The sequence below is a fragment of the Phocoena sinus genome, chromosome 9 (assembly GCF_008692025.1).
Source record: "Phocoena sinus isolate mPhoSin1 chromosome 9, mPhoSin1.pri, whole genome shotgun sequence".
Classification (NCBI taxonomy): Eukaryota; Metazoa; Chordata; class Mammalia; order Artiodactyla; family Phocoenidae; genus Phocoena; species Phocoena sinus.
In genome coordinates this window covers 11394266-11408267 of record NC_045771.1, presented here as the reverse complement: position 1 = coordinate 11408267, position 14002 = coordinate 11394266, and the positions used below count along the sequence as shown (strand labels likewise).

The following is a 14002-nucleotide window of genomic DNA, read 5'->3' as shown; positions in this document are numbered from 1 at the left end:
CTGGTACTCACTTATTTATTTAAATTTATTTATTTTTGGTTGCGTTGGGTCTTCATGGCAGTGCATGGGCTTCTCCTTGCAGTGGCCTCTCTTGTTGCACAGCACGGGCTCTAGGCACGTGGGCTTCAGTAGTTGTGGCACATGGGCTCAGTAGCTCCGCAGCATGTGGGATCCTCCCTGACCAGGGCCCGAACCCTCGTCCCCTGCATTGGCAGGCAGACTCGCAACCACTGTGCCACCAGGGATGTCCCCACAACTGATTTTTGTAAGTTCACTTTATATCCTGTAACCATACATTCAACTGATCTCTGACAAATGTGCAAAGCACACACAATGGGGAAAGGATAGTGTCTTCAATAAATGGTGTTGGAATAACTGGATATCCACATGCAGAACAACGAAAGTGAATTCTTCCCTCATACCATATACAAAAAGCAATTCAAAATGCATTAAATACTTAAACATAAGATCTGAAACTGTAAAGCTACTAGAAGAAAACATTGGAAAAAAGCTTAACACTGGGCTGGGAAATAAATTTTTGGATATGACCTCAAAAACACATGCAATAAAAGCAAAAATAAACAAATGGGGCTATATCAAACTAAAGTTTCTGCACAGGGAAGGAAACAACAGAGTAAAGGGACAACCCACAGAATGGGAGAAAATATTTACAAACCATATATCCAATAAGGAGTTAACAATATCCAAAATATATGAGGAACTCAAACAACTCAATAGCAAGAAAACAAATAATCCAATTAAAAATAAGCAAAGGACCTGAATAGACATTTCACAAAAGAAGATATACAAATGGCCAACAGGTATATGGGAAAGTACTCAAATCCACTAATCATCATGGAGATGCAAATCTAAACCACAAGATATCACTTCACACCTGTTAGAAGGGCTAATATCAAAAAGAGAAAAAATAGCAAGTGTTGGTGAGGATGTGGAGAAAAGGAAACCCTTGCACATTGTTGATGTGAATGTAATTGGTACAGTCATTATAGAAAACAGTATAGAGAGTCATCAAAAAATTAAAATTAGAACTACCATATTTTCTAACAATCCTAGTTCTGGGTATATATTCAAAGGACATGAAATCAGTAACTGGAAATAATATCTGTGCTGCCATGTTCATTGCAGCATTATTCACAGTAGCCAAGATATGGAAACAACCTAAGTGACTAACAAATGGATTAATGAATAAAGAAATTGTGACATATATACACAATGGAATTTATATAGCCATTAAAAAGAAGGAAATCCTGCCATTTGTGACAACATGGATGAACCTCAAGGCATTATGCTAAGTTTTGAAATAATTCAGAAAGAGAAAGACAAATACTATACAACTTCACTTATATGTGGAATCTAAAAAAGTTGAACTTATAGGAGCAGAGAGTAGCATGGTCATTACCAGGAGTTGGGGAGAGGTTGGAAATGGGAAAATATTGAGCAAAGGTTGCAAAGTTTCAGCTATGCAGGCTGAATAAGTTCTGGAGCGCTAATGTATAGCACAATGACTGTCGTTAACAATATTGTATTATATACTTGAAATTTGCTAAGATAGTATATCTCAATTGTTCTCACCAAAAAACGGTAAACTATGCAAGGTGATCAATATGTTAATTAGCTTGATTGTGGTAATCATTTCACAATGTATACATATATCTAAACATCACATTGTACATCTTAGATATATGCAAGTTTTATTTCTCAATTATACTTCAATAAATGTTATGAGTTAAGTGTGCTATACTACTAGAATTACTGCTAAAACATTTGACCTAAAACATTAGAACATGTAACTTCTAAATAAGAGAAGGAGTAAAATGGGGAATAAAAGAGAAAAAAGAAAGAGTGGTTAGGAATGAAAGAGACAGATAAAGCAGAAAAAATTAAAAGCAAATATAAGATGGTAAAAATAAATCCAATTGTATTACTAATCACAGTAAATATAACTGGATTAAATTATTCAATGATGTTATAAATTGTCTAACAAAAATTTTAAAAACCTAGGATTTAAAGAAATACACATAAGTTTATGACATATATGCTTTTTTATGTACTGGTATCTCATTGTGGTTTTTATTTCTTTATTTTTAAAGTTTTTAGTTTACATTGGACTATAGTTGATTTACAGTATTGTGTTAGTTTCAGGTGTACAGCAAAGTGATTCAGTTATACATATACATATACCTGTTCTTTTTAAAATTATTTTCCCATTTAGGTTATTACAGAATATTGAGCAGAGTTCCCTGTGCTATACAGCAGGTCTTTGTTGCTTATCTATTTAAAATACAGTAGTCTGTATATGTCAATCCCAAACTCCCAATCTATCCGTCCCCACAACCTTTCCCCATAAATTTGTTTTCTGTGAGTCTGTTCTGTTTTGTAAATATTTTCATTTGTATCTTTTTTTTTTAGATTCCACATATAAGCAATATCACAAGATATCTTTCTGTCTGACCTACTTCACTTAGTATGATAATTTCCATGTCCATCCATGTTGCTCCAAATGGCATTATTTCATTCTTTTTAATGGCTGAGTAATATTCAATTGTATATATGTACTACATCCATTCATCTGTCGATGGACATTTAGGCTGATTCCATGTCTTGGCTATTGTGAACAGTGCTGCAATGAACACTGGGGTGCATGTATCCTTTCAAACCATGGTTTTCTCTGGATATATGTCCAGGAGTGAGATTATTGGATCATATGGTACTCTAGTTTTAGTTTTTTAAGGAATTTCCATACTGTTCTCCATAGTGCCTATACCAATTTACATTCCCACCAACAGTGTAGAAGGGTTCTCTTTTCTCCACACCCTCTCCAGCATTTATTGTTTGTAGACTTTTTAATGATGGCCATTCTGACTGGTGTGAGGTGATATCTCATTGTAGTTTTGATTTGCATTTCTCTAATAATCAGTGATGTTGAGCATCTTCATGTGCCTGTTGGCCATCTGTATGTCTTGTCTGGAGAAATGTCTATTTAGGTCTTCTGCCATTTTTTGATTGGGTTGTTTGTTTTTTGGTATTAAGCTGTGTGAGCTGTTTGTAAATTTTGGAGATTAATCTCTTGTCAGTAGCAGCGTTTGCAAATATCTTTTCCCATTCTGTGGACTGTCTTTTCGTTTTGTTTACGGTTTCCTTTGCTGTGTAAAAGCTTTCAAGTTTTATTAGGTCCCATTTGCTTATTTTTGTTTTTATTTCCATTACTCTAGGAGACAGATTGAAGAAGATCTGTGATTTATGTCAGAGAGTGTTCTGCCTACATTTTCCACTAAGAGTTTTATAGTATCTGCTCTTAAATTTAGGTCTTTAATCCATTTTGAGTTTATTTTTGTGTATGGTCTTAGAGAATTTTCTAATTTCATTCTTTCACACTTAGCTGTCCAGTTTTCCCAGCACCATTTATTGAAGGGACTGTCTTTTTTCCATTGTATAGTCTTCCTTCCTTTGTCATAGATTAATTGACCATAGATGCATGGGCTTATTTCTGGGCTTTCTATCCTGTTCCATTGATCTATATTTCTGTTTTTGTGAAAGTACCACACTGTTTTGATGACTGTAGCTTTGTATTGTAGCTTGAAGTCAGGGAGCCTGATTCTTCCAGCTCTGTTTTTCTTTCTTAAGGTTGCTTTGGCTATTCAGGGTCTTTTGTGTTTCCATTCAAATTAAAATTTTTTTGTTCTAGTTCTGTGAAAAATGCCATTGGTAATTTGATAGGGATTGCATTGAATCTGTAGATTGCCTTGGGTAGTACAGTCATTTTGACAACATTGATTCTTCCAATCCAAGAACATGGTATATCTTTTCAGGTTTGTGTTAGCTTCAATTTCTTTCATCAGGGTCTTATCGTTTTTAGAGTACAGGTCTCTTGCATCCTTAGGTAGGTTTATCCCTAGGTATTTTATTCTTTTTGATGAGATGGTAAATGGGATTGTTTCTTTAATTTCTCTTTCTGGTCTTTCATTGTTAGCATATAGAAATGCAACACATTTCTGTATATTAATTTTGTATCCTGCAACATTACCAAATTCATTGATGAGCTCTGGTAGTTTTCTGGTAACTTCTTTAGGATTTTCTAGGTATAGTATCATGTCATCTGAAAACAGTGACAGTTTTACTTCTTCTTTTCCAATTTGGATTCCTTTTTATTTCTTTTTCTTCTCTGACTGCTGTGGCTAGGACTTCCTAAACTATGTTGAGTAAAAGTGGTGAGAGTGGACATCCTTGCCTGGTTTCTGACCTTAGAGGAAATGCTTTCAGCTTTTCACCACTGAGTATGATGTTGGCTGTAGGTTTGTCATATATGGGCTTTATTATGTTGAGGTATGTTCCCTCTATGCCCACTTTCTGGAGAGTTTTCATCATAAATTGGTGTTGAATTTTGTCAAAAGCTTTTGGCAAATTCTATCAAACATTTAAAGAATTGTTAACACCTATGCTTCTGAAACTCTTCCAAAAAATTGCAGAGGAAGGAACACTCCTAAACTCATTCTATGAGGCCACCATTACCCTGATACCAAAACCAGACAAAGGTGCCACAAAAAAAGAAAATTACAGGCCAATATCACTGACGAACATGGATGTAAAAATCCTCAACAAAATACTAGCAGACCAAATCCAAGAATACATTAAAAGGATAATACACCATGATCAAGTGGGATTTATCCCAGGGATGCAATGATTTTTCAATATCCACAAATCAATCAGTGTGATACACCACATTAACTAATTGAAAAATAAAAACCATATAATCATCTCAATAGATGCAGAAAAGCTTTTGACAAAAGTCAACATATATATTTAAAACACAGATTTAGAAAGATTTAAAGTGAAAAGATGAAAGATTGATAAATGAGGTAAACATCAATCAAGAAACTCTTGATTTGATGATATATGAACACATTAAGAATTCAAAACAAAAGCATTAGTATTTTATTTTATTTTAGCCATAATATTTTATATCCCTACATTATGATAAAATTTTCAATTTATTCCAATTCCCTAATAGCATTGCTTCAAAATATATAAAGTAAAAATAAACAGATCTACAATGAGAAATTTCAAAATTCACCATCACAGTGAGATTTTAATGTATCTATTTTTGTATTGATAATTTAAGCTGATAAAAATTGGTGAAGATATGGCAGCTCTGGATTTCATAATTAACACACTTGTTTTAAAGGTATATACAGGACATTATATAATTAGAGATTACACATTATTTTCAAGCACACAAAACTGACAATGTGCTAGGATGTAAAGCTAGATTCAATAATCCAAAGGAATTGGTATCATAATTCTCTGAATTAATTATAAATTAGCTAGGCAACATTTACTAGAAGATAATAAAATATTCTTTATGGAGTGACTGGAAATTCAAATACACATTTCTTAAAATTTCATGGCTCAAACAAGAAACCATAATAGAAATGATAAATATTTACAGTATGATAGCAAAATATTCATATCAAATCTTGTGAGATAAAGCTAAAGAGCAGTGACACAAATTTATAGCCTGAAGAGCTTATGTAAGAACGACAGCTCAAAATTAATGAGTTAAGCATATACCTTAAGAGCTTAGAAAAGAAATAACAGAAAAATTCTAAGAAAGCAGAAAGAAGTAATAAATAATAATGAAGAAAACAAACAGTTTGTGTGTGTGTGTGTGTGAAAGAGTTAACAAAGTAGTCCAAGTTCTGGCAAAATTAATCAAGCCAAAAAGAGAAAGAAAATATACACACATTAGTAATGAAAAGGGGGTCATAATAATATAAAATATTTAAACGGATAATGAGAGAATATTGTGAACAAGTTTGTTCCATTAATTTTGGTTAAATATCTTAGAAAATGCAATTTATGAAAACTGATTCCATAAGAAAACCTAAATAGTCCTATAATCTTTAAAATAATTGGACCAACAGGTTTAATATCCTCTGACAAAGTAAACTCTAAACCCTGAGTGTTGTGCTGGTGATTTAAAGTAATATTTGACCAGATAATTCCAATCTTGCACAAATTCTTCCAGAGAATAGCAACAGTGAGAATACTACTCATCTTATTTTATGAAATGATATTAATGACAGATAAGGTTAGTACCATAAAGAATATTTACAGGCCAATCTTAATTCACATATATAGATACAAATATTTAATGCTTATCCTTATATCTATATCTAAAAGTTATTAGATATTTATCACAGAGAGTTTATTCCAGGAATGTAAAGTTGATTTAATATTACTTTGAATAAACTAAACTTCACCACATTAACATACTTAAAGAAAAAAATCATGTGAGAAAATCAATAGCTATAGGAGAAGCATTCAATGAAACATTTACTAATAAGAGTGCTTACCGAAAGAAGAACTGAATTTTCTTATCATAGGACAAAGCATTTACAAAATAACCATCATGAATGCAATATTTAAAGTTGATATAGTGAAATCTTTTTCTTTATTATCTTACGGATAAAACAAGACACCCCTCCCTACTTTTATTTAACATTATGCTGGGGTTCCTAGCCAATGCAGTAAGACAGGAAAAAGAAATTAAAAGTGTAAAGATTAGAAAGGAAGAAACAAAACTGTCATTATTTTCAGATGATATAACTGCCTTTTTAGCAAATCTGACTCTATAGGTAATTTAGAATTATTAATGGAGCTTATCAAGTTTGATATATAATCAATATATAAAAGACAATTGGATTTCTATACACCAGCAACAAGCAATAGCTACAAAATATTTTTATAAAAGAAAACATTTACAATAGCAATAAGAATATAATGTACTTAGAAATAAAGTCAACAGAAACGAGCAAAAGGAAAACAATGAAAGATACTATAAAACATTACAAAACATTAAAAAATATTAATGGTAAGCTAAATAAATGGCATTATATACCAAGTTCACAGATGGAAAAATTCACCTTGAAGAGAACATTTCTCCCAAAATTGATACATAGAATTAATTCAGTATCAATAAAAATTCCAGCAAGTTTGTTTCTTTGCTTGTTTGTTTCCTGTTTTGAAGAATTTGACAAGTTTATTTAAATATTTATATGGAAGATCAAAGGTCCAAGAATTGCTAAAAAAAACTCTTGAATTAGAATGAAGAGGTGGGAGAATCTTTCCTACCAGATTTAAAGACTTATTATAAAACTATAGTAGTTAAAAACAATTTTGTATTGATGTAGAGTTAGACAAATAGATAATCAGAGAGAGTAGGGAGCTTAAAACAAATCCATGCACATATGAAAAACTTGATTTATGCAGATCACTGGTGCTAGGACAGTTGATTATTCATATGGAGTAAATAGTATAACAAGAAACTTCCAGGTGGATTAAGACATTGCCAAATACAAAACTTTAAAAACTTTTAGAGGAAAGTATAGTAAAAGTGAAATTAAAATTCAGAACTTAATTCATTGGCAGAGATAGGCAGACATATGGAGAAAGAAAAGCTAAGCACCAAAGTGAAAGCAGATACTTGCAGCATATGTGGTTAACTAGGGATTGACTAGCATCCAGGTTATGTAAAGAAAGCATTCCAATAGACAATACGAAAAATACAAACAACCCAACCTGAAAATGAATGAAAGAGAGGAAGCAGAATTTCTCAGAGAGAAAGGAAAATAGCTCATCGTTATATGAAAATATGGTCAGTTTCATTAGTTATCAGAGAAATGTTAATCAAAATCAAAACAGTGCTATTTCATGCCTGCTCGACTGGCTAAAAATGAAGTTGGATAATACCAAATTGTGACAGGTATATGTAAAAACAGGAACTCTCATCTGTTGCTGGAGAGAGTGCAAACTGGCTCAACACTTTGGAAACAGTTTAGCAATAACCTAAGAAAGTTGAACATACACAAATCTTAAAACCCAGTATTCTACACCTAGGTGTACACTCCAAGGAACCAGAGTGAATGGGTGCACGTGAACCAGAAGGCATGTACAAGATAGTTAGAGGACATTATTTGTTAATATCCCGGGTAGTAGGCAGCCTTTAAAAGGGCCCCCAGTAATCGCTGCCTCCAGATATTCATGGTCTTGTTTAACCCCCTTCCTTTGAGTGTGACTCACTTCTAATGAACAGAAGACGGCAAAAACGATGGGATGTCACTTTTGAGATTAAGTTACAAAAAGTCTCTGGCTTTTGTCTTTCTCTGTCTCTGGAAGCCTTCACTCTGGTGGAAGCAAGCTGCCATGCCGATCTTATACAGAGGCCCATGTGGCAAAGAAGTGAGGCCAACCAAAGCCAGTGAGGCCAAGAGGCCTGCCAACAGTCATGTGAGTGAGCCTGAAAGGGGTTCCCTCCACCCAGCCTTGAAATGACTGTAGCGCTAGCCAATACCTTGCTTAGAGCCTGAGAAAGACACTGAGTCAGCTCCCAGCAAAGCTCCTCCTGGATTCTTGACCCACTGAAACTGTGAGATAGTATGCTTTTTGTTTGTTTGTTTTGTTTTAAGCTGCTAAGTGTTGGGGTAATTTGTTACACAGCAATAGATAACTAATATAAACCCCAAAGGAGCAACAACTAACAAATGTAGAATGAATGAATTATAGTAGACTCAAGCCATAAACAGTGAAAATGAAGGAATTATCAACTGGCGTGAACTTCAAAAACTTAAGAATACGTGTGGTACAATGCCATTAATACTAAAGTAAAAAATATATACACACAGATGGTAAAATTATAAAGGAAAGCAAAGGCATGATTAATACAAAAAATCAGGATAGATGTTATCTCTCAGGGAAGGGAGGATGAGCACGACCTAGGATACAAAGGGGCTTCTGGGGTACTGCTAGGTCCTACTTCTTGACCTAGGAGATGGTCAGGCACTCACTTTATTAGCGTATATACCTTTTATTAATAAATTAAAAAAAAATCAAACCAAAGGAAAAAAGAAAGCAAAGTACTGAAGTGAAGTCAATTCACAAATAAATATTTTGGGGTACAGAAGGATGGATGGATGGATGGATGGATGGTCAGCTAGCCATACGTTCTGTCCTTTATGTCTAGTTAGACCTGCACGTCCTCCAAGAAGTTTCCATGATTAACTGATTCGTAAATGTTTTTCTCCTATACGTAAGGCCTTCTCCCTCCATTTCAGGTTGAGCCAAGTCAGTGGCCAGCTTGGGTCTGTTTACCTGGGAACTGTTCAATCCAACCCTGACTGCCTCAGGCCAAAGGCACTGCATTCCGAAGAGTCCGCCCGACGCCCCGCACCCACTCTCCCGCACCTTGCCCCTCACTCCCCCACCGCAGACACACTCAGAGCCTGAGGGCGCGTAGAGCACTTGAGGAGGAAAGCACTTTCACCTTGCGGGCTCTGCAGAAGCAAGCCACCCCCAAAGAATTCAAGAGCAAGTCCCTGGGAGGTGAAATGACATCGCCTCCACGGTTCCTTTCAGCTGAAATCTCGACGGCTCCCAGCGGAGCACAAAAAAGCACAAGAAAACAGGGGGTCCCGCGCCTCCAGACCAGCAAGGGTGAGTAACAACGAAGCAAGAAGGGAACAGAGATGGAGCTGCAGGGAGACACAAGGAGCCGAGAAATAAACAGCAAGCAATCCTCTGTGGCACTCACCTGCTGCCTCCCCTTGGGTACCGCAGAGGCCCCACGGCAGCCCTCACGCCTCCCGGACCCCACACAAACGCACGTCCCGGGCATCCGCATCGCCCACGTCGCCCGTCTCCCCGCCCGGCCACCCGCGCTCCGGACCGTGGCCTGTGTCATCGCCAGGCCTCTCCTGTCCAGAACCCATCGCGGGCCCACACTCACCCTTAGCCCCGCTATTCCCTGCAGCGCGGGCTGGGGGCAAAGAACACCAGCTAGGAGGGGGCGGCGGCGGTTCCCAAGGCGCAGGAGTTCCTCAGACGAAAAGGGACTGGGCGGCTGACTGAGGACTGGGACGTAGAAAGGACGGAGGGTTGGGGGTGGCTAAGAGGGGGGCGGTCCTGGGATCTGACTGGTGGCCGCGCTGGTGGGGGCGGAGCCTGGCCGGCGGCCCCTGTTGCAGAGGCCCCGCTTTGTGTCAGTTTTTGCACGAAGATGCAGCCTTAAATCCGCCTTAAATCCAGGATGCAGACCCCAGCCCCTGCGCTGGGAGTGCAGGAGGGCCATTTGTCGAAAAAGAAATCCGTCAGACTATGAACAAGTGAGCGGTTGAAAATAATATATTTTCATATAGTATAATGCACAATTATTTCCAAGGACGAGTTAAGTCTATGGGTCCTAGACATATTTTGAATTAAAAGAATGAAGTTGCCTTAAAATGGAGGGTATGGTTACATGCTTATATAAGAAGAAGGCAATCTCACGGTGCTTATATAGGGCGAAGGGCTAAGAATGAAGAAGTTGGCTATTGATACTTATCTTCATAACCACTGAATTTTTTAAAATTATCGCATGTATTGTTCTATAAACCAAATAAAACAGGAAGGTGTTAAAATTTTTTGCTGACCAACAAATAGGTGACAGATATCGGGCATGAGGGAGACAGAAAGGTGTAGCTGTTGAAAGCCTGGACCCTGAAGCCACTGCCGCGCCTTCAGCTTACCAGCTGGGGAGTGCCTTCCTTCCTATGGGTGCCCTAACAAAGGACCACGAACTTGGTGCCTTGAAACATCACATTTGCTGTCTTGCAGCTCTGTGGGTCAGAGGTCCAGTGAGTGAGCATCTCACGGGGTACATCAGGGTGTAGGCAGGGCTCCCAGTTCCTTCTGGAGGCTCTAGGGGAGAATCCATTTCCTTGCCTTTTCCGGCTTCGAGAGGCTGCCCGAATTCTTTGGCTTGGGCCCCTTGCTCCATCTGCAAAGCCAACAGTCTCATCCCTTGGATCTCTGTTTCTGTCATCACATCCCATTCTCTGCTTCTCCTCTTTCGTTTGTTTCTGGGTGAGTTTGACCTGTTAGTTCCTTTGTGTCCTGGACCCAGCAGGCCTCCCTCAGTTCTAAATCTACTGCCCTTTTTATGCTCATTTCCTTCGGTCTTTCTGTTCCTCTTGTCCCTTTTACATCGTTCATCTTTGAACCCCAGATAATTTAGTTTCTTACAGGTAGGGAGTGTTGTGGTAGAACATCTTATCACCAGAGCACTTGCATTGTTCTACTCCCGCTGAAAAGTCTGCTGCTTCTCAGAGTTGTTGACACACATGTGACATGCGTGAGAAGGACGTTCTAAACTCCCAGGGGCTGTCAGGCAAGTTCCCAGTGTTCGTGAGCTCCTCTCTCCCTCCTTTCTTCTCCAGGCCCTCCCCAAGGCCAGACTCTCCTCCCCAGGCCCAGAGCCAGTCTGCAAAGAGCATGTCGGTGACGTCAGAGGAGGAGGGGCGAGGGGCCCGGGGGTGGGGGGAGGCAGCAGGGGGAGGAGAGGAGCTGTCCCCACTGGCAGGGAATTTGCTGGCTGAAGTCCACGTAGTCTGCTTGTGTTTGCAGGCTGGAGGAGGTTCACAGGCTGCACTGGCCTTGTCTCCTGCCAGCCCCCAACACACACACACACACACACACACACACACACACACACACACACACACACACACACACAGACACACACTCTCTCTCTCTCTCTCTCTCTCTGTCTCTCTCTCTCTCACAGCAAAGCCTAAAGGACCTAAAGGACTGGGCCGGTGATCTTGGCCTCAGGGATTTTGTACCGAAACCACTGGAGCCTAATTAGACATCTGAATGCCAAGGGCATGCTGCATCTCCACCTGTGCTCACCCTTTCTGCTGCCTGTGTTTCAGTATTCCTTTTTTGATAAAGGTGGAAACTGGAGGAGATGTTTTAGCTCTGGAACTCTGTGACCAGTTGCACAGCAAAAACCACCCCAGCTGAAAATGGTGGGCTCTGCTGCTGTCTGGGAAGAGAGTGTGGGCGGGCAGGCACGTGCTTGCCTTCTGACTGTCAGTTTTTGAGAGGAGGAGGGATATGGCAAGAGAGAAACGCAGCTGTCTTGGCGGAGAGAACGAGAGAGAGAGAGCTCAAGGCCAAGGAACCCGGGTCTTTTAGCAACACTCAGTCTGCAATCCCTCGACACCCATCTGCATCCACCCGGTCCCCCAGGATGCCCCACTCAACTGCACAAACATTGGCTTTTCCCTTCACCTTCAAAGGACTTTGTAGTCAGAAACTACCCCTCTGTGCCTGGATTGCCGGGTTGCTCACTTCTGGAAACCTCTGAGAAGTGAACCCCATTGTCTGCCCTCCAATCCCAGGTCAGGCCTGGTAGGGTAGCTCTGAGGGAGATCATACTTTGCAGGGAAGTGAGGGGACTCATGACATGCCGGGGTTTCGAGGAAAGGAGGTATGGGAGAAGGGAGCAGAGGTCGTGCTATGAACACAAAGGCTGACCCTCCCCTGAGTAAGAGGGAATTCTTCCTGCCTTCAAACTGGGACATGGCCTTTTGTCCTGCCTGCAAACTCCAGCTGAACCATGGGTTCTTCCTGAGTGTTGTGCCTGTTGACCTTCAGACTGGAGTTACACCATCTGCTTTCCTGGGCCTGCTGCTTGCAGACAATCCCTGCAGATTTTGAGACTTGCCAGCCTCCATAATTGTGGGAGCCAATTCCTGATAATATCAATAAATCTCTCCCTACCTATCTATCTATCTATTCATCCATCTATCCTGTTGGTTCTGTTTCTCTGGAGAACTCTAATACGGCCCCCACCTTCTCCTGGGTTATTCACTTGGAACTTGCTCACCAGCACTATGTACACCCCCCGTGCCCCCCGCACTGCTCCCAGCCTCTACATGGCTCTGCTGCTGGTCACTCCTGTTAACTCCTGAATACAAGCCCCTCACAGGGGCTCCTCTTTATTCACAGAAGCAAAGGGTGAACTCAGGACAGGCCTTACTCCATGTGTTTCCTCGTGCTTTTTTTCTCCTCACCACCCATTAGAGATCTATGTTGTACAGCAAACGGACTTGCAGTGTGGAAGGGGGAGATTTCAGTACACTGATTGTAACTCTTCACCCTAGTCTGGGATAAAACCCCAAGGGAATCTGCTACAGGAGAGTCTTTATGGTTGCTTCCTTCTCTCCCCATTTTTTTCCTCATCTCCTCATACGTCCCTCCCTGTGGACTTTTATAGGGACTAAAATAGATGTTTAAAATGGAATTATTACAAACACCAACGCAAAGAAGAAAATTTTTAAAGCTCAAGCTTGGAATATTTTGTGTTTGGAACTCAAGTTTGCTCAGTCTTAAGTAGGAACTTCACTGAGAAATAAATATAATCAAATTAGGAACAGTGGGAGGACAGGAGAAAACTGGAGGAAGACTGATTAAGCTGGAGAATTTTTTTTAAAAAGAAAGGTTAAATGCTATCTCTTTTTTTTTTTAGGATAATGACTTCCTCATTTTTATGAAAGCAATACAATGCATAAATAGATGGGGAAAAAAGGAAAAACATAAAGAGGATCATACTGTACATACTATTTAATTTAAAAGGTATCTGTCTTAGATAGTTTGGGCTGTTATAACAAAAATATAGACTGGGTGAATTAAACAAGAAATATTTATTTCTCACAGTACTGGAGGCTGGGAAATCCAAGATCAGGTTGCCAGCAGATTTGGTGTCTGGCAAGAACCCTCTTCCTGGTTCATAGATGGTGTCTTCTTGATGTTCTCACATGGCAGAGAAAGAGAGCTCAGATTTCTTCATCCACTTCCTAGGGCACTAATCCCATTCTTGAGGGCTTCAACCTCATGACATAATGACCTCCATCACATTAGGGTTTAAGATTTCAACATATGAATTCTGGGGGACACGTTCATTCCATGACAGTATTACTTTTAAGCTAACTTGAATTCAACAAAGAAGATGAAGAATTGCTCAGGTACATGTTTCTCTACAACAAGAACATCTGAAATAATGTTAAGTATTAATAATAATGCACCAGGTTTTTCTCCACTGGGCTGGGTGTGTCCTCTACTCATGGCATGATACTTTTGAACCCTGGGAAACCATGAGTGCTGC

At 39.3% G+C, this 14002-nt stretch overlaps 1 protein-coding gene across 1 annotated transcript in view; it reads right to left on the bottom strand.

Moving 5' to 3' along the window:
* TCAF1 (TRPM8 channel associated factor 1) overlaps nucleotides 1–9936 on the bottom strand; it is a 46297-nt gene extending 36361 nt beyond the window's left edge. The window contains exon 1 of the mRNA XM_032643349.1: nucleotides 9803–9936. The gene's annotated coding sequence lies outside the window, so the exon portion shown is untranslated. The remainder of the gene's footprint in view (nucleotides 1–9802) is intronic.
* Nucleotides 9937–14002: the final 4066 nt, after the last annotated feature.